This window comes from Lithobates pipiens, unplaced genomic scaffold, assembly GCF_037356315.1.
Source record: "Lithobates pipiens isolate NorthernLeopardFrog02 unplaced genomic scaffold, aLitPip1_a1.2 Scaffold_22, whole genome shotgun sequence".
NCBI classification, from domain to species: domain Eukaryota; kingdom Metazoa; phylum Chordata; class Amphibia; order Anura; family Ranidae; genus Lithobates; species Lithobates pipiens.
Window position 1 is genome coordinate 209,282,459 of NW_027507784.1, and position 27,146 is coordinate 209,309,604.

At 43.7% G+C, this 27,146-nt stretch overlaps 1 protein-coding gene across 1 annotated transcript in view; it reads left to right on the top strand.

Moving 5' to 3' along the window:
• Positions 1 to 657: 657 nt before the first annotated feature.
• The window catches only part of LOC143924506 (lipopolysaccharide-induced tumor necrosis factor-alpha factor homolog), a 213,572-nt gene continuing 187,083 nt past the window's right edge, over positions 658 to 27,146 (top strand). The window contains exon 1 of the mRNA XM_077448848.1: positions 658 to 762. The gene's annotated coding sequence lies outside the window, so the exon portion shown is untranslated. The remainder of the gene's footprint in view (positions 763 to 27,146) is intronic.

The following is a 27,146-nucleotide window of genomic DNA, read 5'->3' on the forward strand; positions in this document are numbered from 1 at the left end:
GTGCTTCCCCAATAATTAGATTGAAACCAAAAATAAAAAAACTTGAATTTCAAAACCGACTTAAATATATCAGAAAAATTACTTTCTTGGCTGACTAAACCCTAAAAGTATTTATTAACCCTCCCTGCCCCCCATATGTAAAAATATTCCAAAAACAGAGACATTAACACTGGCCAGGGCTTCCTATGACCACAATTGGCTGAATAAAGACTACCTTTGTCAACCTATATACCATGAACAATAGGAATGAACACTTCAGATTAAGTGATCATTGTGTATATGTTTTCAAGACGGTGATAATAACTTTGAACAAAGTCCCTTGTAGCAGCCCAAGAGCATATTTATTTAGTGCAGTATATCACTTCAGGATCGATTATGTAATTTAAACTATAAAGTCCATCCACAGTATGTGTGCAACAAAAGACACCAGTATGGCTGAGAATACTAAACACTCTGAGCATGTATATCCAAGAAAGTCGCCCCAAGGTGCGTGCCTGTACAGGCCCATTTTTTTCCTGATAGCAGAAGGCTACATAAAACACCAAATACAAAGTTCACAAAAAAAAAAAGGAGGAACAATTATTAGAAGTGTTTGTCATTGTTTCCTTTCTAATGTCATGAAGGGCATTTGATTAGTTGGTTAAACTTTGAACCGGCCTCACCCTATCTTTATGGTGCAATGTGTTTCAGCTTTGGTGATCACTCATAAACCAGCTGCCTGTGGAAGTTTAATAAACCTACGGAAATCCAATTCTTGATCAGGTCAGAAATTTTATCTTCCTTTTCTAATATGCAAAAATTTTCAAAGACGGTCCAACCTTTACTACCTATTTTTTAATATATGGGAATAAAATGGTCTAAATTTGTTGGGGTGAAGTGCATCAAGCCATCCTCTTTTCTCAGAGACAGAAGGCTCTCTGTTCAGGCTACAGTAGTTTTCTGCAAAATGATTATACCTGCCCAGATTAGCTGTGTGGCCTTCCTCCAGCTATCAGAATAATTTTCTATGCAATGTATGCTTGGATAGGAACACAGTCACCAGTTCAGTTGAAGACAATTGGGGCAGTGACTGTCTGGTTTTGGCTCATCTAAAGAGGCTTAACTAAGCGAAGGTGGAAGTAATTAACTAGACGGCTGTGGTCGGGAGTGGACATCACCATGGATGTTCAATAATAAATGTAATCATGAGGGGGCCTGTTTGTGGAATGTGGGAGTGTATGGCAGATAGAGATATTGCATGGCTCTGAATAAGTAGGAGTAGTTTTCTATGCAGTAGTTTATTTAAATCAACTTCTTTGTTTACAACAAAATAAATATTCTATGCTCACTGTAACCACCATTAATTTCCAAATGTTAGTTCTCAGACTGTATTGGTCTGGTTTGTTAGTAGTGATGGTCACTATAGAACTTTTATTTAACCAAACCTCTCAACTTTTTGAGATGGGAACGAGGTCACCTTTTAGCAAAAGTATGTAGGAATAGGACACACCCCTACCATGCCCCCTTACCCACTTGACCACTGGGCACTTAAACCCCCTTCCTAACCAGACAAATTTTCAGCTTTCAGTGCTCTCACATTTTAAAGGACAATTACTCAGTCATGCAACACGGTACCTATATGAAAATGTTGTCCTTTTTTTCACACAAATAGAGCTTTTTTTTGGTGGTATTTAATCACCGCTGGGTTTTTTATTTTTTGCACTATAAAAGAAAAAAGACCGAAAATTCTGTAAAAAAAAATGAATTTTTCATTGTTTCTGTTATAAAAAATTACAAATTAATAATTTTTCTTCATTGATTTTGGCCAAAATTTATACTGCTACATATCTTTGGTAAAAATAACCCAAATCGTTGTATATTATTTGATCTTCGTGAAAGTTATAGAGTCCACAGGCTATGGTGCCAATCTCTGAAAATTGATCACACCTGATGTACTGATGGCCTATCTTAAGACCCTAACAAGCCAGGGAAGTACAAATACCCCCCACAAAATTGTTATATTAGCAGGTTATTTCTCACACACAGCATATGCATAGCACAAATTACACCCCAAAACACATTCTACTATGCCTCCTGAGTATGGTGATACCACATGTGTGAGACTTTTAACACAGCGTGGCCACATACAGAGGCCCAACATGCAGGGAGCACCATCAGGCATTCTTGGAGCATAAATTATACATATAAGTTCTTGACTACCTTTTAAACTTTTTGAAGGCCCTGGAGCATCAAGACAATGCCCCAAAAATTACCCCATTTTGAAAAGAAAACAACCCAAGGTATAATCTATGAGACATAATGAGTCATGTGATTTTTTTTCTACAAGTTTTTGGAAAATGTGTAAAGAAAATAGGATTTTTACAACAGCTTACCTGTAAAAAAAACTTTTCTTTTGAGGTACATCACGGGACCAGAGCCTCAGTAATTACTGATGGGTTATAGCGGTATCACTAGGTGATCGGATAATGGCAACCCTAGACAGGAAGTTTACCCCCTATATAATCCCTCCTACTACTGGGAGTACCTCAGTTTTGTAGCAAAGCAGTGTGTTAGAAGAGGGAAGAGACCTCTGTGTCCCATGATGTACCTCAAAAGAAAAGGATTTTACAGGTAAGCTATTATAAAAATCCTATTTTCTTTCTGGTACATCACGGGACACAGTGCCTCAGTAATTACTAATGGGATGTCCCAGAGCAATGCTATCTGAGGGGAGGGGAATAACAACAAGTAGGGAGTAAATCAGACCTGAGGGCCTTGTACCGCTGCCTGCCTCATGCCTCCTCACATCCACCTGATAAAATTGGGTGAATGTATGGACTGAAGACCAGGTTGCGGCTTTACAGATTTGAGCCATAGAGGCCTGGTGATGCATTGCCCACAAAGCACTAATAGCCCTCGTGGAGTGCGCCTTGATTTGAACAGGCAGAACCTTCTGGTTCAAACCATAAACTTGAATTATAACTTGTCTAATCCATTTAGCAATGGTAGATTTTGACTGTGCCTGTCCTCTATTAGGACCTTCTGGCAACACAAACAAAACATCCGTTTTGCGAATCTGAGCCGTTGCTTCTAGATAGGCTTTGACTGCTCTTACTACATCCAAAGAACGTACTGACCTTTCTTCCGTAGAACAGGGATCTGTAAAAAGGAAGGCAGAACAATATCTTGGTTTAGATGAAAAACTGAAACCACTTTTGGTATAAAGCAAGGATGAGGGGAAGTAAAACCACTCTATCCTTGTACATGATTAAATAAGGCTCTTTACAGGAAAGAGCTGATAGTTCTGATACTCTTCTAGCAGAAGAGATGGCTAACAGAAAAATGTACTTCCTTGTCAACAAGACCAAGGGAATTTGACTTATCGGTTCAAAAGGTTGTTTCTGTAAAACTGACAGGACCAAATTCAAGTCCAAGGGGTTTAGGGGCACCTTAATCGGAGGATTAAGGCACGTTACCCCCTGTATAAAGCTTTGGACCAAAGAATGTGAAGCAAGCGGACGTTGAAATAATATTGATATGTAGGGATGAGCTTCGAGTTCGAGATAAACCCATGTTCGACTCGAACATCGCCTGTTCGGCTGTTCATCGAATTGCGAATGTTATGGGCCGTTCATGACCCATAATTCACTGCGGCATCGCAGTGCATTGCTGGCTAATGATTGGCCAAGCATGCACTATGACCCGCATGCTTGGCCAATTACAGTGCCATCTGTACAGAGAGCCGTCTAATCGGCCAAAGCCAGGGTGGCTTTGGCCAATTATGGTTCAGGGGGTTTAGTACACGCCCACACACACTATATAAAGCTGTCTGCATGGTGGCCTTGTATAGTGTGTTGCGGCGGCGGAGAGCGATAGACAGAGAGACATGTCATTTGATTTAAGTTAGATAGAGTAGGCAGGCGAGTCAGTTAGCTGCAGTTACAGTGTATGGAGGATATATATGCATCCTATATATATATATATCACACTGTATTCAGTTTAGCTAGATCCGTTCCTGTTATTCTCTTCCTAATATACTGACAGGCAGTCAGGTGATGGTAGTTGCTGTATTTATAGTTAGTGTACTGTGTTCTCCACACAGTGTGCGCCTAAAGCTACCTGAAGACAATTGCTGGTGTTCTTCTGATCCTATTAATACCACAGGCAGGCAGCTGCAGTATTTACAGTCAGTTTACTGTGTCCTCTGCACAGAATGCACCTAAAGCTACCTGAAGACAACTGCTGGTGTTCTTCTGATCCTATTAATACCACAGGCAGGCAGCTGCAGTATTTACAGTTAGTGTACTGTGTCCTCTGCAGTATGCACCTAATGCTACCTGAAGACCATTGCTGGTGTTCTGATCCTATTACTACCACAGGCAGGCAGCTGCAGTATTTACAGTTAATGTACTGTGTCCTCTGCACAGTGTGCACCTAAAGCTACCTGAAGACAATTGCTGGTGTTCTGATCCTATTAATACCACAGGCAGGCAGCTGCATTATTTACAGTTAGTGTACTGTGTCCTCTGCACAGTGTGCACCTAAAGCTACCTGAAGACAATTGCTGATGTTCTTATACTAATAATACTACAGGCAGGCAGTTGATTCTGCTAGCTGCAGTATAATCAGTATAAATAAATATATATATATATATAAAACAAAGAGGGTGTATTTAAAAAGGCCTATGATGCCCTTCTCAGCGCCAGATTCAGCAAACCAAGAATCCAAAAAGTAATTATATCATATATACGTGACCCATCCAGTTAATAAAAATAACCAAAGAGGTCTACAGGATAGCAGCCGTTTTAAGCAATAAAGCAATTATGTAACAGGTAGTACAAAAATAAATCAGTTCAAATACTGAAAATTTCAGTCCAAGGTAGCACCATATAGAAAAAGTCCTTAATGTGCAGAAAAGGTGACAATAGTGGTTTGATCAGCGTTGTAAGGTGATATCGGTGTTTATTTCAAGTGCTGTTAATATGCCATCCACCAGATTTGCACAGGTATTCACCACGTGTAGCACGTACCCCGCTAGGGGGTTAAACTCACCAGACAGAGCTGAAAAAAGCGCCTTTAAGGAGGTATTCCCTCTCTAGATTTACCACATTTCCATTGCCATCCACTAGGGTCCCACTGCCAAAAGTGCTTGCTCAGCACTGTCCATGGTGTGTGTGTGCAATCTATATATATATACATCCCAGCTTTGTACAGCTACTTCTGACTGCAGGCCATTAGTATGTCTGAAAGGCCAACAAGAAGAAGCAAAACAAAGAGGGCAAGCAGGCTCTGTGTCTAGAGGCAACAGTGCTGGTCGTGGATACAGTGCATCCTCATCAGCACATGGCCGTGGGACACGCTTGTGCTTTTTTTCAGCAGCTGGCGATGTAGAGCTGCAACATGCTGAAGACTTGGTAGAATGGATGACCAAGCCGTCCTTATCCTCCTCATCCTTTCTCACTCAGGCTCAGGGGACTTTGGCCAAGCAGATGCCAGCGCGGCCTCTTCCCATGTCCTCCTGAGGAGTCCCCCGAACTGTTTGACCACAGTGTTGGGTACATGCTCCAGGAGGCCTTTTTTGAGACGAGTGCATCAGATCGCTGCTATTTTCAACATATGTCTCAAGCATATCTCGCATGGCCAAAACATCACCCGCTTGGGCAACACATCCTTGACCAGACATATGTCGACCTGCCATGCAGTTCGTTGGCAAGTGTACCTAAAAGACCCACACCAAAGAACAAAGTGGACCTCTCCTTGCTCCTCATCAGCTGGGATCTCCAACCTCACTATACCTTCAGTCCTCTCTGAAACCTGCACTGAGAGAATGAAGGTGTAGAATTAGGTGTGTCACAGGCAAGTACTTATGGGCCATCTGCTATCAGTACACCAACGTCAGATTGTACCAGGTAAATTTCCCTGCCCCAGCTGCTGCACCACCGAAAGAAGTTCGCTCCCAGCCATCCACATGCCCAGCGGTTGAATTCCCCCTTCCGTGAGTTTGTGGAATGTGTAGTTCCTCAGTGGCAGGTTCCCAAATGCCACTTTTTCTCACGGAAGGCGATTCCGGCTCTCTACCGGCATGTGGAAGGTAATGTCTTGGCCTTGCTGGACAGGGCGGTAAGGTGCATATTACCACTGACTCATGGTCCTGCAGGCATGGACAGGCACGTTACCTATCTTGCCATGCAGTGCTTGAGCTGGTGCGCTTGGGGGACAGGAGCCACACTGAGGCAGAGATTCTGTCAGCTCTGCAGGGGCAGGCTCAGAGGTGGTTGACGCCATGCCAGCTTAAGCCAGGAATGGTGGTTTGTGACAAGGGCACCAATCTCCTCTCCACCCTCCGACAGGGACACTTCACCCATGTTCCCTGTTTGGCTCACGTCCTTAACTTGGTGGTGCAGCAGTTCTTGGGCAGGTACCCGGGCTTACAGGATGTCCTGAGGCAGGCCAGGAAAGTCTGTGTACATTTCCGCCGGTCATATAATGCCAGTGCTCGGCTGGCTGACCTCTAAACTCAATTTAACCTGCCCAAGAACCACCTAATCTGTGACATGCCTACCAGGTGAAACTCAACGTTGGCCATGCTGCAGAAGCTGCACAGGCAGCAGAGGGCCATCAATTTTTTTTCCCCACGCCAATGGGCTATGATCAGGGATGCATACACTGTCCTGTTACCATTTGAGGAGGCCATGAGGATGGTGAGCAGTGACAGTGCAGGCATCAGTGACACTGTCCCTGTTGTCCACCTGTTGGAGCACACGCTGCGTGGAATAATGGACAGGGCACTTGAGGCAGAACAGAGGGAGGAAGAGGAGGACTTTCTTACCTCTCAAGGCCCCCTTTATCCAGACAGTTCCTGCTGGGCCGCTGATCACACAGGAAGAGGACAAGGAGCAGGAGGAGGAGGATTGTGTCAGCATGGAGGTGGAGCCTAGCACTCAGCATCAGCAGCAGTCTTCAAGGGATTATTTACAGTCCCAAGAAATCCATGGACTTGTACATGGCTGGGAGGAGTTGGCTGCGGATCATGTCATCCTTAGTGAACCAGAGGTCTCCGGACCGAATGCCTCAGCAAACCTATGCTGCATGGCCTCCCTGATCCTGCAAAGCCTGCGGATGGATCCTCATATTCGTGCTATCAAGGAGAGGGATCATTACTGGCTGGCAACCCTCCTTGATCCACGTTACAAGGGTAAGGTTGTGGACCTTATATTGCCATCGCAGAGGGAGCAGAGGATGAAACATCTTTGGGAGGCCTTGCAGAAAGGTCTGTGTAATGCATTTCCAGAGCCTGGGAGGTTACAAATTCCTGGTCCTCCTGGACAACGTGTTGCTGAAGCTTCGGTCAGTCGCAGAAGGAGCAGTGGAGAAGGTGGCCGTCTGACCAATACGTTCAGACAATTTTTTAGTCCGCAGCCCCAAGGTATGATCAGTTCCAGCAACCATCGCCAGCGTCTGATTTACATGGTGCAGGAATACCTAGCGTCAAAATCAGACTTGGACACCTTTCCCACCGAAAATCCTCTGGGTTACTGGGTCTTGAGGATGGCTCACTGGCCAGAGCTTGCACGGTATGCAATTGAGCTACTGGCCTGTCCTGCATCCAGCGTTCTCTTGGAACGCACATTCAGTGCTGCTGGAGGCTTTGTAACTGATCACAGGGTGCACCTGTCCACCGACTCGGTTGATCGATTGACCTTCATAAAAATGAATCAGTCTTGGATCACCACCAGCTACCAAACACCTGATGCTGATGTAACCAATAATTTTTTTTTGAAATGTCAGATCCCTTCAAGACTGCCAATGCTGAGTGACTATCCTCTTCCTCCTCAATGATCAAGCTTGTAAGACCATTTTTGGTTCTGGGTGCCGCCACCAGTGGCTAAGGCCCAATTTTTCAGCCCCTGTTTAACAGGAGCATGTAATTAAAATTTTTGATCTAATATTTCACAGCAGGGCCCATTCCTGCACCCACCAAGAGTAACTATGAAGGCTTACAGTGTTGCGGCAACACCACCACCAAAGGCCCAATTTTTCTGCCCCTGTTCAACAGGTGCATGTAATTACAATTCTTGATATAATATTTCACAGCAGGGCCCATTCCAGCGCCCACCAAGAGTAACTGTGAGGACTCACAGTGTTGTGGCACCAGCCCCACCACCACCACCAAAGGCCCAATTTTTCTACCACTGTTCAACAATGGCATGTAATTACAATTCTTGATATAATAGTTCACAGCACGGCGTTCCAGCCCCACCAAGAGTAACTGTGAGGGCTTACAGTGTTGTGGCAACACCAAGACCTAAGGCCTAAATTTCTGCATATATAGGTATATAGGGCAGGCCCCTACTTTCAAACATCCAACTTACAAAAAACTCCTACTTGCAAACGGAAGGAGACAACAGGAAGTAAGATGAACTCTACCCCTAGGAAGAGAAATTCTCTCCTGTAAGAGTTAATATGGGGAAAATGTGTCTCCTCTCCATTGATGCTTTATCACCAATCCTTGTTTCACCGAAAACCCCAAATTTTCAAAAAACATTTGTCATTGGGACAGAAAGTGAGGTGAAATCTTCTGAAGAGGTGCACAGACAGCAAAACAAATGTTACAGGGGTGATAACCCTTCCCTATGTTTTCCAAAAAGCTTAAAAATAGATTTTTTTGGCTGGAGCTACACTTTAAAAATGTACCAGTTCAAAATTACAAACAGATTCTACTTACCAACAAACCTACAGTCCCTGTCTTGTTTTCACCGCCTGTATACGGCTGTTCAGAGTATATAGGGCCTGGGGGCACCACACCTTTTTTTTATTTGGGTGCAGGGTTCCCCTTAACATTATTATTATACAGGTTTTATATAGCCAACAGTTTGCGCAACTCTTTACAACATGAGGGCAGACATTATCATTACATTACAATTTGGTACAAGAGGAATCAGAGGGCCCTGCCCGTTAGAGCTTACAATCTAAAAAGAAAGGGTCAATTGATACACAAGCTAATAGCTGTGGGGGATGAGCTGATGGAGGAAGTAAAACAGTGTAAAACAGTGCGATCTAGAGGCAGGATAGGCTTCTTTGAAGAGAAGAGTTTTCAGGAATCGTCTAAAGATGGATAGATTAGGGGACAGTCGGACAGATTGGGGTAGAGTTCCAAAGGATGGCAGAAGCTCTGGAGAAATCCTGAAGGCGAGCATGGGAGGAGGTGACAAGGGAGCTAGAGAGCAGGAGATTTTCGGATGACCGAAGAGAGAGGCTTGGTTGATATTTTGGGACTAGGTTAGTGATGTAACTAGGGGCAGAGTTATGGATGGCTTTGTAAATTATTGTTAGTACTTTGAATTTTATCCGTTGGGTGAGTGGAAGCCAGTGGAGGGGTTGGCAGAGAGGGGTGGAGGACACTGAATGGCTGGTAATGTGAAAGGGGCTGGTAATGGGCGGGGGGGTACCCATGCCATTTTTCTCAATGATTTTCATCCGTATTGCTGGGACCAGACATTACATTAAAGCCGATAGCAGTTTTAAATTACCTTTTTCCTTTAGAAATGTCATTTTGTGCAGGGACAGTTCTAAACATGGGAGACATGTGCCACTTCACAGGCATACTATAGACACTCCCCAGGTACGCTATTTAAAGTAATATTTCACTTTAAGCATCATTAAAATCACTGCTCCCAAAAAAACATGCATTGATACATGTCCCCTGGGGCAAGACCCGGGTCCCCAAACCCTTTTTAGGACAATAACTTGCATATTAGCCTTTAAAATTAGCACTTTTGATTCAGAACGTTCGAGTCCCATAGACTTTAACGGGGTTCTATAGTTCGTGCAAACTTTCGGTCTGTTCGCAGGTTCTGGTGTGAACCGAACCTGGGGGGGTATTCGACTCATCCTTATTGATAAGGCCGAGACCTGGCCCTTGATGGTACTCAGGGCCAGCTTCATTTCTAACCCCATTTGCAAAATGTCAAGGATTCTACTTATGACATATTTTCTGGAACGCCAACCCCTGGATTCACACCAGTCGAGGAAGCTGGCTTCCTTGTATTAATCCTCTCATAATTAATTAAGGTAGAAATCACAGGGTCTGAGAGCCCACGACTCTTCAGAACGTGGGTTTCAATAGCCAAACCGTCAAATTTAGCGTTTAAGGCAGGATGGAACACCGGACCTTGGGATAACAGGTCTGGACGTGACGGTAGGGTCCACTACTGCCATTTTTACCATTTCTGCATACCAAGCTCTTCTGGGCCATACTGGGGCCACCAGAAGTACGGACTTCTTTTCCTGCTTGATCCTGCAAAATTTAGCGTGAAATGCGTCAACATTTTTTCTTGTTTCATGCCCTCATTTTCTTCTGGGGTTCGTGTGATGTAGTGTTTTTTGTTTGAAAAATAAAGGCATCAACTATTCCAGATTCGATCCGGAAGGCGGCTGTCCAGAGCTTTTTTCTCTCTCTATCTATTGGTTTGTGCAATTAGCCTGCACCTGGGACTCCCCTGTCTGCAAACTTCACAGTTTTTCAGGTAGACTGGCCTGGAGCGGTGGTTTTTCCCTCTCCCTATTGAACTTCTGGACTTTTTGCATACTCCAATCTTCTTACTGGTTTTAAAGATGATTTCTTAAGTTGAGGACCCAACCTAGGTATTCCAGGTAGTTTTGGTCCAGGCAGGCTACCGTCCGGTCTATCAAGAGCAGGTCGTCAAGGTATGCTATTACCATTATACCTTGGGCCCTTAATATGGCCAGAGGAGGGGCCAAGATTTTTGTAAACACTCGAGGTGCAGTAGCTAGCCCAAAAGGCAGAGCTACAAACTGAAAGTGGCTTTCTTCTACCTGGAAACGCAGGTACTTTTGATGAGCAGGGAAAATAGGCACATGCAGGTACTCATCCTTGATGTCTATTGACGCCATAAGTTCTCCTCCTTGTAGGCTGGAGACTACCAATTGAATCGATTCCATGCGAAAGGACCATACATTTAGGAATCGATTTAGATCTTTGAGATCTAGAATGGGTCCGACATCACCATTTGGCTTTGACACCATGAAAAGGATGGAATAAAACCCTAATCCCTGCTCTTGCGTGGGAAATACCACAATTACTTTTTGCGAAAAAAGTTGCTTCAATGCTAGAAAGAGGGACTTCTTTTCCTCTGGGTCTCTGGAAAATTCAATCTGAGGAAACGAGGAGAGGGGACTTCTCCGAACTCTAGTTTGTAACCTACAGTTATTGTGGAGACCACCCATCTGTTCTGAAAATCCTCCTGACAGAGACTTGACAATTGCAGCAGTCTTCCCCCTCACCCTAGCGAGCGGGGGCGCCCCTTCATAAGGAGGCTTTCGTGTTTTGTCTTGTAGACTTCTTCCCCCAGGACTTCTTTTGTCCCTGGGGCTGACTATGAAATTTAGTTCTTGAGCCTGGTGGAGGATGCAGTTGTGACTGCCTGGATATGCACCCCGCCAGGGATATGGTTGACAAAATACTGGATCCCGGGGTCCAGCTCTCTAAAAAGAGAAGCATTATAGGTAAAACCTTGTTTCTTCGGACACAAGGCCCGAGTACTATCCAATGGATCCGGTTGCATGGCTTGCCCCAGTGTTTACTCGTGACCAACACCTAAGACACTGGCGGAAAAACTGAGGTACTCCCAGTAATGGGAGGGGTTATATAGGAGGTAAACTTCCTGTCTAGGGTTGCCAGTGTCCTATTACCTAGTGATACCCCTATAACCCATCAGTAATTACTGAGGCTCTGTGTCCCGTAATGTATGAGAAAGAAAATGAAAACGCTTATTTTTTTCTACTTTTTTTTTTTTTGTTTACACAAAGTTGTCCATTTATACAATATTTAGAACACATAGCATGTACATACCAAAAATTACACCCCAAAATAGATTCTCCTACTCCTGAGTACGGCGATACCACATGTGGGAGACTTTTCCACAGCCTGGCCACATACAGAGGCCCAACATGAAGGGAGCACCATCAGGTATTCTAGGGGCATACATTCCAAATCTAATTTGACTACCTATTACACTTTTGTGAGGCACTCTAGTGGCATGGATGAGAACTGATGTGGCCTGGATGAGCATGAATGGGGATGGATGAGCCGTGGATGGGGATGGCTGAGTATGGATGGGATGACTGAGCATGAATGACTATGGCTGAATACGGCTGGGTATGGCTGAGTATGGATGGGATGGCTGAGTATAGATGGAATGGCTGGATACGGCTGAGTATGGATGAGCATGGATGAGTATTGCTGATTAGGGATGGATGGCTGAGCATGGATGGATGGATGAGGCTTCAATGGGCACAGATCAGCGTTGTGGGCAGTACAGATCCAGCCAACAGCGCTGCTGCACCAGATCCCTCCCCTCTCCGCTCACACTGTACCAACCGGTACAGAGAGGGGTGAGAGGAATCGGACATGATGCCGGTTTGTTTACAAGTGATCGCTCCGTCATATGACCCATTTATCGCAATTTGCTGGGTCTTCCGGACCAGGCGGTCACGGATATTCAGGTTGCACGCGATTCGGGGAGGATGTCAATGTACGCCCTCCCAGAGTTATCGAGCTGAGCTGTAGCCGTCATTCAGCAATGATGCCGACGATAAGTGGTTAAAGGGGAATTATAAAAAAAAATAAAAAATAGTTAGTGCTTTTTTTATACCACTACTATTCCTTCCTGAGTTTTGAAATTTACAAATGCAGCAATTTAAAAATTGGATGGAAGGTTTAGCACTGGGAACACTTTTTAAAAGATAAATAGTGCATTTTATATACAACTATATAGATCAGACCAAAATGAGGGACAAATGAGAAGGAAAGAGGGACTTTGTTCCAAATCAGGGACAGTCCCTCGAAATCAGGGACAGTTGGGAGCTATTATTTAATTACTTCAATATTGAACATTATTACCCACTTCCTGTCTAGGCCAATTTTCAGCTTTTTTTTTCGTTGAACAAAGGTTTTTATTGAGTAATTACATTGTACACATAGTTAAACACAGTACTTATATGTTTGAGTTGTATAATAGTTTCTAAGGAGCGAAATGTACATTCATGACATATATATTGAACAGCTTACAGTGGTATATACCAACAAGGATTCGTAGAAGCGTATGCACATAACACCGCAAATACAAAATAAAGGAAAAATAAGCAATTCTTTGTCTCTTTATGTGCTTGAGCCTTTGTGCCACTGACCAGATACATGTTTCAGAGTCCTGTAGCCACCAGTCCCAGATCTTGTTCTATTTGCCTGGGCAACCTCTATTGATATAAATGTATTTCTTATAGGGCAAGGATATGTTCACATCTGCTTTCCATTCCGAAAAACTGGGGGGGGGGGGGGGGGGTTGGCCTCATCCATTTTCTGGCAAGTATTTTCCTCACTGAGAATAGGGTTTCGTGCAGGAATAATTTAGTGAATTTGTCTATTGTGTCAGAAAGTATCCCAAGAATGCATTGTTTTGGGTCTAGGGATATGGGAGAGCCCATGATGTCATGCAGAAAGGTTACGACCGGTTTCTAGAGCTCTTTTAGTTTTTCACATGCCCATATGAGATGGAAAAAAGTACCTGTCTCCCATCCACACAAAAAGCACAGGGTGGACTGGTTACGTTTGTATCTTGCTATACAAATGGGGGTGAGGTATGCCCTGTGTGTTATATAGATCTGAGACAGTCTGTCCGAGAGCTTGGGGGATACTGCTTTATAGGACTCCAAAGCCTCTTCCCCTTCCTCGTCCTCCAGGGGTCACACCTCCCTTTCCCAGCATGGTTTAAGGTCAAATGCTATCTTAGAGAAGGTGGGGCAGAGAGCATGTTGTAGAATGTGGATATCAGGCCACGCGGGTCAGTACCCTTGGTTATGGCCATAATAGGATGGGGGGCAGGCCACGGAGGGAAGTTTCTGAATTGTACCTGAACAGCATGTCTCACCTGCAGAAACCTAAAGAACATGCGATTGGGTAGTGAGTACTCCTCTTTAAGGATATTATAAGTGTGACAGACCTAGCTGGGACCGAGGCTCTTGGAGGGGACTGAATGCAAGCCTCTTGCCTTGTGATTATGGGCCCTCGCATTTGGGGTAACAGTGCTCTTTGTGAGCTGTATGCCTGGGGACCCCTGAGGTGGTTTTACTTGGATTCAGGTCCGTGCCCCCCCCTCAAGACACACAAACTCTGGATATGTATTTGCCATATTAGCAATAGACTGAATCACACTATTGGGACACAAGCTCTTAGATGCTAATATCATCACATCCATCCACCTGTCTGTTGTCTTGTATAATGTAAATGAGTCTAGTCTGGCTTGACACAGATTCTAAAGAATATTTCACCAATTGTTGTTTTGTTGTTTGTGCTAATTAACCTGCAATTGAATAAAGGAGTCCAGTGTTGATTAGATAATTAGCTCATGCTAATTAGGTTAGGTTTTAGTCACCTCGCTGTATATATTTTGTGCGAGACCTCAAATAAAGGTTATTCCTGGTGTACTTCAAGATTCCACAAGATATTTTCGGCTAGACTTGTATTCATTGCAGCTATGAGAATTTATCTCTCTGATAGTCAGATTGGAGGAAGCAGGATATACTTACGGAAGCACTGAATCGGAGTGTGGGATTGGATCCGTCACAATAAGTTTTACGTTTTCCATCTGAGAATAAATGATTTAGGTAGTATATACCCTTTGTTTCCCACAGTTCGGGATCTTGAATGCACAGAAATTCTGCAAGTTCTTTATTATGCCATATTGGTGTATAGTAGTTGAGTCGGGGTATCTGCAATTTAGAAGAAGCAAGGTCCCAGACACGTCTGTAGTGATATAAAAGGAACTTCGGATCTCCTCTCAATTCAGCCCAGCTGGACCCCTCTGATATCGCATATAGCGAGTCTCCAGTGAGCCAAACCCCTCTTAGGCAAAGTAGGGTTCAGAATCGTGTGTTGTCTGTCTTGTCGATGTGAAACAATTGGGATAGCTGGGCTGCGATATAGTAGAGATTGAAATCTGGTAGGGCCGTACCTCCCATGTCTGTTGGGTTTTTAAGCGCCTGCCAGGCAAGTTTGTGCCTGCTGGTTCCCCAAACAAAGGGCTTAAGGAGAGCTTCAAGTGACTTAAAGTATTTTAGGGGTAAGTAAATTGGGGAATGTCATAAGACATATAGGACTTTAGGAAGGAGAACCATTTTTATTAGGTTTATGCGTCCCCGTATTCCTAATGGTAAGCGGGCCCATACACGTATTTTGTCTCTGACTAGGGAGAACAGGGGTTCTATATTTAGGGTTATATAGTCTGCTGGACTCCTGGATATGTGGATTCCTAAATATTTAATCATATTTACTCTTTGGAGTGGCATATCTGCATGGGGCTTTGGTGGTGGGAAACTGTCGATTGGGAGTATTTGGGACTTCCCCCAATTGATCTTCAGTCCGGAAAACATTCCGAACCTTTCAATCAACTGAAGTGCTGCCTGGAGGGAGGGACCCAAGTCTGCCAGGTATAGCAATGTATCGTCTGAATACATACTTATTTTTTCTATCAATGCTCCCACCCGTAGCCCCTTTATCTCTGGGTTTGTGCGAATTGACACGGCCAAGGGCTCTGCGGCTAGAGCATATAGAAGGGGCGAGAGTGGGCAGCCCTGCCTCGTGCCTCTACTGAGATCAAAAACCTGAGACGGCCACCCATTTGCCACCACTTTGGCTGTGGGAGCCTGATAGAGCAGCCTGACTCATTTAAGAAATCTAGGGCCCAAGCCGTAGCTCTCCAGGCATCTCCACAGGTACCTCCACTCCACTGAGTCCAATGCCTTCGCCGTGTCCAGCATCACAACCGGGACCCTACATCTTCACGAGTGGCCTGTAAATTGATAAATAGCTTCCTCAGGTTAAATGAAGTATTACGTCCTGGCATAAACCCCGCTTAATCTGTATGTGTTAATGAAAGTATAACCTGGCTGAGATGGGTAGACAGAGCTTTGGCTAGAATCTTGATGTCTACTTGCAGGAGTGAAATGGGGCGATAGGATTCCGGGTAGCCAGGGTCTTTACCTGGTTTGGGAATGAGGACTATGGTCACTTCTCTTATTGAGGGGGGGAGTGTAAATGTCTTGAATAGGTGATTGTATAAGTCCAATAGTTTAAGAATTAGTATCTCACTATATTGGGAGTAGAATTCTATGGGTAAACCGTCCGAGCCTGGGGACTTGGACCTGGCAACCGCCTCCACCACCTCCTCTACCGTGAGAGGTGTCTCGAGTAGGTTAATCTGGTCTTCGTTCAGCTACGGAAGCGTAACATATTCCAAAAAGGAGGTCATCAGACCTTCATCGTCAGGAGTTCTGGCCGTGTATAGATCAGCAAAGTCCCTGAATATGGAGGACACCATATGTGGATCTGTAACCTGTCGACCTTCAGGACCATGTAGAAAAATTACCACTGGAGGCCTATCCTCACTATGAACAAGGTATGCCAAAAGCCTGCCGGCCCTTTCCCCGTGCTCGAACAGCTTTTGTTTAGCGAAGAACAGTTTCTGTCCTGTTTTTTTGTATTGGAGTTGAGTTACTACTCTAGTCTGAAGTTTGAGTGTGCCAGTGTGCACTGGATTAGGATCTGACATGTATTGTTGTTCCATGTCAGACAATTCCATCACTGCTCTGTCTAACACACCCGCAGAGTCTGTCTTGACTCTGTTGATGCGTGAGGTCAGGGACATGAGGGCATGTAGCTTAAATGACTCCCAAATTGCTGCTGTGGGGGCTGAGTGTTCATTGTCTCTGAAGTATAACTTCCACTCATTGATAAGGTTATCATCCTCTGGCAGTAATGTGAGCCAAAATGGGTTCATACGCCATGTCCGTCTGGGCTAATCTATAGGCATGCTCAGTGTGATCCAATAAGGGCTATGATCTGATAGCAGTCTAGGACAGAACTGTGTCTCCATTAGCCATGGAGTAAATAAATTCTGGACATGGAATTGTGGGTAGAGGAGAAGCAAGAGTATGCTTGCTTATATGGGAATCTACATCTACAGGTGTCAACCAGGTGGAAGGAGGAGATCAGTTTGGAGAATTTGGTGTCTCCGGTGGCTCCTGCAGTGGAGTTTGGGGTTTGGAGCTTATCTATGGAGGGATTCAGTGTGGTGTTGAAGTCCCCCAACGAGACTGCCTGGACTGTGGGATGTTATGTCATAAATGTGAGTCCTTCTAGTATTATAGACATGGAGAATGGGGGGGGGGGGGACATAAAAGGCCAATATGAGGAAAGGTTCGCTGTACACCTTCACGGAGAGGAAGACATAGCGTCCCTGTGAGTCCGTGACAACCTCGCTAAGTTCAAAGTGTACCGTTTTAGCTATGAGGATGGAGACTCCACGCGCTTGGGGTGTGTGGGTGGAGTGGAATGTCCATCCCACCCACGGACGGCAGAGGGCCATCTGTAGCCTCCCCTCCACGTGAGTCTCGACCAGGACCACTATATCAGCCCGTTGTTTTTTAATTAATGCAAGCGCTGCAAAGCGTTTTACCTTCTCACGCAGGCCCCTCACATTCCAGGTTAGGAACTTTAAAGACACCATAGGTTATCAATTCTGGGATAGTGTGGGATAGCTACCCTTAACTTCCTAGTTCTTGCAGATAGACTACTGAAAGTTTCGTTTGTCACGTGTAGCATAAATAATAACAGTGAAGGCATGGCATATAATACCTGTGTTAACATAAATTTTTGCAGTGTTACCTGTAATCGGAATACATCATATGTAGGTTTACTCAACAAAAATATTCAAAAAATGTGGTGGGGTCCTTACCCTGTGCTCCTTCAGGGAGACCAATGAGATGCAGGTTGCATCTCCTTAACCTGTTCTCCATGTCGTCCTGCTTAGAGAACAGTTGCTGGATCTGTCGCTGCATGCGGTCTGAGCCTTCTTGCAGTGGGGGGATAGCATCTTCCACATTACCCAGTCTGTTCTCTGCAGTCTTAACTTGGTCCCGAAGTTTGTGCAAATCCTGCCTGATGAGGGAGATATCTATTTTGACCTCTTTGATTTGAGCCGTGAGTGAGGTCCGGCAGAAAGTACTAGCCTCCAGGAGCCGCTCTGTATCTCCCGCTGTTTGCTACCTCCTCTCATCTTCTCTGCGGCGCCATCTTCCTCCGTCTCCTCACCATGATGTCGGTGGTATTGGGCTAACTTCGCCGCGGCCGTGGACTTCTGTGCTTTCGATGGGGACATTATGTCCAGGTTCCCCAGGAGTATATGAGGCAGTTTGGCGTGTAAGTGGCCATCTATGGGCAGAGGATAGCCATTTTACAGGAGTATTGGCCGGAGCTCCTCGTAGGAGCGTCCTACAGCATTCGCTGTCAGGCCATGCCCCCAATTTTCAGCTTTTAACGCTGTCACACTTTGAATGGCAATAGCGTGGTCATTAGGGATGAGCCGAACACCCCCCGGTTCGGTTCGCACCAGAACTTTCGAACGGACCCCAAATTCGAACGAACTTTAGAACCCCATTGAAGTCTATGGGACTCGAACGTTCGAAATGAAAAGTGCTAATTTTAACAGCTAATATGCAAGATACTGTCCTAAAAAGGGTTTGGGGACCTGGCTCCTGCCCCAGGGGACATGGGTCAATGTCTAAAATGTTTTTAAAAATGGCCGGTTGGCGGGAGCACTGATTTTAATGACGATTAAAGTGAAAAAAAAAGTGAAATATTCCTTTAAATATGGTGCCTGGGGGGTGTCTGTAGTATGCCTGTGAAGTGCCACGTGTTTCCCATGTTTAGAACAGTCCCTGCACAAAATGACATTAAACGGAAATAACACCATTTAAAACTGCTTGCGGTTTTAATGTTATATCTGGTTCCTGCAATATGGTTGAAAATCATTGAGAAAAATTGCATGGGTAGCCCTCCCTGCCCATTACCAGCCTATTTGGGTCTTGTACGCATATTAAGGGGAACCCTGTACCCATATTAAAAAAAGGAAATGCGTGTGGCCCCCAGGCCCTATATACTCAGAACAGCAGTATACAGGCAGTGCAAACAAGACAGGGACTGTGTAGGTTTGTTGTGTTAAGTTGAATCTGTTTGTAATTTTCAACTGGTACATTTTTAAAGTGTAGCTCCAGTCAAAAAAACTATTTTTAAGCTTTTTGGAAAACATGGGGAAGGGTTATCACCCCTGTATAATTTGTTTTGTCGTCCATCTTTTTTCATCTCACTTGCTGTTGTCTCCTTCCGTTTGCAAGTAGGAGATGTTTGTAAATTGGATGTTTGAAAGTAGGGGCCTGCCCTATATGCTCTGCAGAAATGGCGGAACAAGGTGTTGGTTTTGCCACAACATTGTAAGCCCTCAAAGTGACTCTTGGTGGGCGCTGGAGCGCCCTGCTGTGAACGATTATATCAAGAATTGTAATTACATGCCATTGTTGAACAGTGGTAGAAAAATTGACCTTTGGTGGTTGTGGTGCTGGTGCCACAACACTAAGTCCTCACCGTTACTCTGGGTGGGCACAGGAAGGGGCCCTCCTGTGAAATATTATATCAAGAATTGTAATTACATGTCCCTGTTAAACAGGGGCAGAAAAATTTGGCTTTAGGCACTGCTGCTGGTGCCACCACACTGCAACCTCTTCCATATACTCTAGTTTTATTGCAGGAATTAGCCCTGCTGCAAAGCATTGCATCAAAAATTGTACTTAAACGCCCCTGTTAAATAGGGGCAGAAAAATTGGGCCTTAGGCACTGGTGCTGGTGCCACCACACTGCAACCTCTGCCATATACTCTAGTTTTATTGCAGGAATTAGCCCTGCTGCAAAGCATTGCATCAAAAATTGTAATTAAACGCCCCTGTTAAACAGGGGCAGAACAATTGGGCCTTAGGCACTGGTGCTGGTGCCACCACACTGCAACCTCTGCCATATACTCTAGTTTTATTGCAGGAATTAGCCCTGCTGCAAAGCATTGCATCAAAAATTGTACTTAAACGCCCCTGTTAAACAGGGGCAGAAAAATTGGGCTGATGGCATCAACCAGAACCAGAAATGTTCTTCCAACATATCAGCGGAGGAGGAAGAGGATAGACAATCAACATAACAGGACAGTCACTCAGCATCAGCATAGGCAGTCTTGAAGGGATGTGATATTTCAAAAAAAATTATTCTGTTACATCAGCTTCAGGTGCTTGACTGATTCAGGTCAGTCGATCAACTGATTCGGTGGACAGACGCACCCTGTGATCGGTAACAAAGCCACCAGCAGCACTGAAGGTGCGTTCCGAAAGAACGCTGGATGCAGGACAGGCCAGTAGCTCAATTGCATACTGTGCAAGCTCTGGCCAGTGATCCATCCTCAGGACCCAGTAAGCCAGAGGATTTTCGGTGGGAAAGGTGTCCAAGTCTGACCTTGCCCCTAGGTATTCCTGCACCATGTAAATCAGACGCTGGTGATGGGTGCTGGAACCGATCATACCTTGGGGCTGCGGACTAAAAAATTGTCTGAAAGCATCAGTCAGACGGCCACCTTCTCCACCGCTCCTTCTGACCGATGCCTCAGCAACACGTTGTCCAGGACCAGGAGTTTGTAACCTCCCAGTCTCTGGGAACGCGTTGCACAGACCTTTCTGCAAGGCCTCCCGGAGATGTCTCATCCTCTGCTCCCTCTGCGATGGCAAGATAAGGTCGGCAACCTTACCCTTGTACCGTGGATCAAGGAGAGTGGCCAGCCAGTAATGGTCCCTCTCCTTGATCCGAAGAATACGAGGATCCTTCCGCAGGCTTTGCAGGATCAGGGAGGCCATGCAGCGTAGGTTAGCTGAGGCATTCGATCCGGAGTCCTCTGGGTCTTTAAGGACAACATGATCCGCAGCTACCTCCTCCCAGCCACGTACAAGTCCACGTGTTTCTTGGGACTGTAAATCATCCCTACAAGACTGCTGCTGCTGATGCTGAGTGCCAGCCTCCACCTCCATGTTGACACAATCGTCCTCCTCCTCCTCTTCCTCCTCCTCCTCCTCTTCCTGTGTGATGGGTGGCACAGCAGGAACACTGTCTGGATAAAGGGGGCCTTGAGAGGCAAGGAAGTCCTCCTCTTCCTGCCTCTGTTCTGCCTCAAGTGCCCTGTCCATTATTCCACGCAGCGTATGCTCCAAGAGGTGGACAAGAGGTACAGTGTCACTGATGCATGCACTGTCACTGCTCACCATCCTTGTGGCCTCCTCAAACGGTGACAGGACAGTGCATGCATCCCTGATCATGCCCCACTGGCGTGGTGAGAAAAAACCAAGCTCCCCTGACCCTGTCCTGGTGCCGTAGTCGCACAGGTACTCATTGATGGCTCTCTGCTGCGTGTGCAGCCGCTGCAGCATGGCCAATGTTGAGTTCCATCTGGTGGGCATGTCACATATAAGGCGGTTCTTGGGCAGGTTCAACTCCTTTTGGAGCTCAGCCAGCCGAGCACAGGCATTAAATGATCAGTGGAAATGCACACGAATTTGGCGCGAACGGACCAAAATGTTCGGACTTTGCCGAGCGGACGAACAGCCAATGTTCGAGTCGAACGTATGTTCGACTCGAACACGAAGCTCATCCCTAGTGGTCATACAACACTATACCAGTATGAGGTTTTTACCAGTTTTTTTTCACACAAATAGAGCTTTTTTTGGTGGTATTTATTCACCACTGGGGTTTTTTTTATTTTTTTTGGTAAATAAAACTAAACAAAACATAATTTTTTTTAAAATGCGTTTTTTTGTTTCTGTTATACAATTTTGCAAATAATCTTTCTTCATAAATTTGGGCCGAAACGTATTCTGCTGCATTTCTTTGGTGAAAATAACCCAAATCAGTGTATATTATTTAGTCCGTAGGAAGGTTATAGTCCACAAACTATGGTATTATTGATCTGAAAATCGATCAATTCTGATGTACTGATGGCCTATCTCCTTTCTTGAGGCTGGGTTCACACTGTAGCACACTCCGGATCACAGCGGGAGTCCAGTGCATATCCATTCATCGTTTCAGGTCCAATTTCAGCCCATATTTTTTGCTGAATTTGGACCTGAAATAAACCAGAATTTGCACCGGAGCCACTGCAGAGATGTGTGAACCAGCTCCATAGACAGCCGGTCACAAGCTCCTGCTATGCGAATTGGACGCGCTGCTGGGGACTCTGGGAAGATGATTGGGATTATTATTTTTTTATAAGCAAGTTTGTTTACTAAATTAATTTGATTCATTCAGGGTGTATTGCTGTAATTGGCCACAGCTAATCACATGGTGCAGATGGGCTGTCATTGGCATGTCATTTAATCTGCTGTGATTGGTCACAGCGACCACATGGTACCAGCAGCGGGTCAGTACGCTGATCTGTCATCTGCTGTGCTGTATCACCTCCCCATTCAGAAGATGCAAATAATTCTCTGAATGACATTTATGCCAAATGGCTGATCTTCTGCATTCAGAATGTAACAGGGCAGCCGCTCGGCATGGAGCCTGGAGGCTAGTGGAGCTCACTGAATCACTTTAATGATTTCCAGCTCCCAGGGGCATTGGTCAGGTATGGTATATACATAATTACATTAGTCCAACCTGGACTATTGTAACTATGTATAAAATATCTATACCTGGATTTCTTAATTAAACAGTCGTGAAACTCTTAGGTACAGTAGGTACAGAAGCCATGCTCATTCGGAAGGCTTTTATTAAAGTGATTCTAGGAGTTTACATATGTAATTAAATAAATACATTACCAATACTATAGAAGAGCCTAAAAAGGTTTCTATTTTAACCACTTCCCGACCAGCGCACGACGATGTACGTCGACAGAATGGCACGGGCAGGCATATTGGCGTACAGGTACGTCCTATATTCGATGCCGCCCTGCCATCGGGAGCCCGCCGCCGCCGGCGCGCTCCCACGCTGAGTCCGGTCGCGGGACCCGCGGACTCGATCGCCGCGGGCATCCCCGCAATCGTCTCACGGAGCGGCCAAATAGAGCAAATGCTGTGTAAACAACATTTGTCTATTCTGCCTAGCAACTAGTGACGCTGATCTCTGCTCCATGTGATTGGAGCAGAGATTAGTGTACACTAAATGAAAGCCCAACCCCCCCACAGTTAGTAACACTCCCCTAGGAACACTTAACCCCTACACTGCCACCCACTGGTTAACCCTTTCACTGCCAGTGTCATTTACACAGGAATCACTGCATTTATATAGCAGTGATTACTGTATAAATGACAATGGTCCCAAAAATGTGTCAAAAATGTCCGATAGGTCCCCCACAATGTCGCAGTCACAATAAAAATCGCTGATGATCGCCGCCATTACTAGTAAAAAAAAAAAATAATAAAAAATTATTAATAAAAATGCTATAAAACTATCCCTATTTTGTAAACGCTATAACTTTTGCGCAAACCAATCAATAATCGCTTATTGCGATTTTTTTTACCAAAAATATATAGAAGAATACGTATCGACCTAAACTGAGGGAAAAAAATTTTTTTTTATATATTTTTGGGGGATATTTATTATAACAAAAAGTAAAAAATAATGCGTTTTTTTCAAAATTGTCGCTCTATTTTTGTTTATAGCGCAAAAAATAAAAACCGCAGGGGTGATCAAATACCACCAAAAGAAAGCTCTATTTGTGGGAAAAATAGGGCGTCAATTTTGTTTGGGAGCCACGTCGCACGACCGCGCAATTGTCAGTTAAAGCGACGCAGTGCCGAATCGCAAAAAGTGGTCTGGTCTTTGACCAGCAAATTGGTCCGGTCTGAAAGTGGTTAAAGCAGGCTTTCTATTGTATTTACACTCCGGTAATCATAGAATTTTTAATATAATTTGCAGTGTTCTAGTTCAATATTTCAAATAAGGAACTTACAATGTTGCTATCAATGTTATAAATGAAACATGTGCTTGGAAAAATTTATTTTTATCGTTGCCTAGTTTACAGCCTGAACACATGCTGCAGTAAAAACTGTTATCTGAAATTCTTTGATTGCAGTAGATAAAATATGTTCTCCATAATAAGAAATATCATAGCAAAAACATCCAAATCTACTTAAGCAGTCCATAGACTCTACTTAAGCAGTCCACACACTTGAAAGATGGGGGAATCCTACCCACCATCAGAACGATCAGCACTGCAGGTTTTAGCCTGCAGTGCTGATCAAGATGGGGAAATCTGACAGGACGGATGTACAGAAGTAGATCAGTAGATTGACTTCTGTACAACCACAGTGCCCCTGCATGGATGGAAATTCGACTGTTCCCACTAAACAAGCTGAATTTTGATCCATGTTCGGGCTTTAGGCCGATGGCTATTTTTAATGGCACATACAGGAAATTGTAGAACATTTTCCTGTGCTGGGAAACACATAGCAGTTTGTAGTTTCCCTGTACTTGTGATTTTAGAAAAAGTACAGGGACTGTATCCTTACGTTTCCATCAGGTATAGCAGCCTATTTAAATGAATAGGCTTCTCTCACTGTGAAAAGGTGGCCACAGGGAAACCGTGATAGTGTGAACCTAGCCTTACAAGGGGTATTTTTCCTTCACCGGAATCACCTGTGGGTACAGAATTGTGTATATAGAAGTTTTCAATAAAAAAAATAATTCTATTGGTTGAACAAGATAGACTTTTTTCAAGCTAAATAACTATGCAACTATTTGTTAGGGCATATTGTGCTAGGCAGCCCCCTCTAACTGTAAAAGCCATCAGTGCACCTGAATGCTCAAAAAAAAAAAAAAGATCCTACATAACTGTTATCAGCAAAGGAAAATGCACATTCATTTGGGAGCAAATAACTTTGCACTACAGCTAGTTTACATTAGGTTTTAAAGCCCACACTATTAGCAACTTCCCCCCTACCCTCTTCTAACTAATTATTGGTATGAAATGATCCCTTTTTGTTTATCCAATATCCATAAGCCACAGTCAAATGATGACCCTTCTCTCTTCTTCTGTTTACTTCCTGGAGTCCTTTTTTGAAAGTTCACAGGCAATGATGTGGCCACCAAAAACCAATAATACTGTGAGCTCCCTTAACAGTGTAACTGTTGGCATGCAAGGTGACTATACAAAACTTGTAGACAAATCCAATCAATAAAAGTGTAGTGCTTGCTTTAAAATACAAATGTGATACCCCAATTAAGTGATAAATACAGTATAGAAGTGCAAAAAAATATACAATAAATGTAGTGAATAAAAGTCCAAAAAATAATATAGTGAGTACAAAAATAAATATGAAGTGTAGGAAGTTCTTTCAGTGCTTAGACGCTAACCCGCTATGCACTCACCAGAAGTACAAGAACAAAAAGCAAAACAGCAGTCAACAAACTCCACCAGGTGTTATGGAAAGATTCAGTGCTATTTAGCCTCCACCAAAGTATGCACTTACCAGAAATAAAACACGAGGGCTTCAATGAAATCTCTAGGGAGGGGCCTATGTGCTGACGTCACGTCGCCACGTTTGTGTACTCGGAGCGGGCACCATTACTGTAAGTCTAGCCAGTTTGTTTAGATACTTCATTGCACTGCAGCGGTTTTATGTAAAACTACTTTTAAATAGAATACTACACCATATAAGCACTTCTTGGGCTCTTGGTGGTGAGCTTTTTAGATTCAGTTCACTGTTTCCTTTGATGATGATTCCATGCTGTAAACCAGAAGAGGCAGAGAGGAGTGCCTGCTAAAGAGGTTGTATTGAAGCCCTCATACTGTATGTTTTACTTCTGGTGAGTGCATATTTTGGTGGAGGCTAAATAGCATTACATCTTTCTATAACAGGAGTTTGTTGACTGTTTTTCTTTTTTGTTCTTGTACTTCTGGTGAGTCCATAGTGGATCAGAGTCTAAGCACTGAAAGAAGCTTCCTTCACCTTGGTGGACACTATCATATTTATTTTTGTAATCACTATATTATTTGGACTTTTATTCATTAAACATTTATTGTATATTTCTTGCACTTTTATATTTATCACTTAATTGGGATATCACATTTGTATTTTAAATCTTTGATGTGGACACCTTCTATTGGTGGAGGCAACCCTTCCATTGGCCAGGTCCTCTCTCATAGGCTACAGAAGCAAAAGAGCTCATGGGGTACATGAGGGGACCTGTGCCCAAAAACATACCTTGTCCCCAGGGCTGAAAATTAGCTAGGCTAGATGACACTGTGACTTTGATCCATTACACTACAGGAAAACATAAGCCTGAAAACTAAGATAATTGATGTACAATGCAGTTTTTAAATGACATTTTTTTACTTGGAGTCTTTCATTTCTGTAGGGAAATGTGAATCTGAATTGCTAAACAGTGCCATCAGTAAAGTCAGTGATAGGATCAGTGATAGTTTGTTTTAAAGCTTTTAACTACTTGTTAGATATATATATATATATATATATATATATATATACTGTATATATATATATATATATATATATATATATATATATATATATATATATATATATATATATATATATATATATATATATCAATATCTGAGTGGTGTCTATAGTCTGGCCATAGTTTCACGCTATAATTAACTCCTAACTAACTCCTAACTAACTAACTAACTAACTAACTCCTCGCTAACAATGTAGCACTAACTAGCATCAGTAATGTTATGTAAATAATGTGGCAATAACTAGCAAAAATTTACCAAGTTACTAGATAAAGTGCTGTGTGCTTAAAAAATGTTGGATTATATTATGCCCTTTGCCCAAATTCCTGCAAAGGTGCTAAGTGCTTAGTGTTCTGGGTAACATCAACATGAATTAATATGATATTGAAGTGCTAAGTGCTTAATAATATTAAATAAATTATTAAATGAATTTAAAGAGCTAATGTGCTTAATTAATCAATAGAGTGTACTCCAATCAGCTTGCTCCAAAACTAAAAAATATTAGCAAAATCACCACTAGATAAAATGAGCAGACAATGGATTATAAGTAAACTCATAAATGTGTTTCTCCAATCCCACAAATGATAAGCAGCGGGTCTAGCTCATTCATTGTAGTACTCTGGATAACATCAAAATTAATTGATATGATACAATATTGAAGTGCTAAGTACCTAATTTATCTTACACAACATGTTTACACCTGTTTAGTAATAGTTACATAGATCCTCTTGACTTGTCACAGATAACATTTTTTTAAAT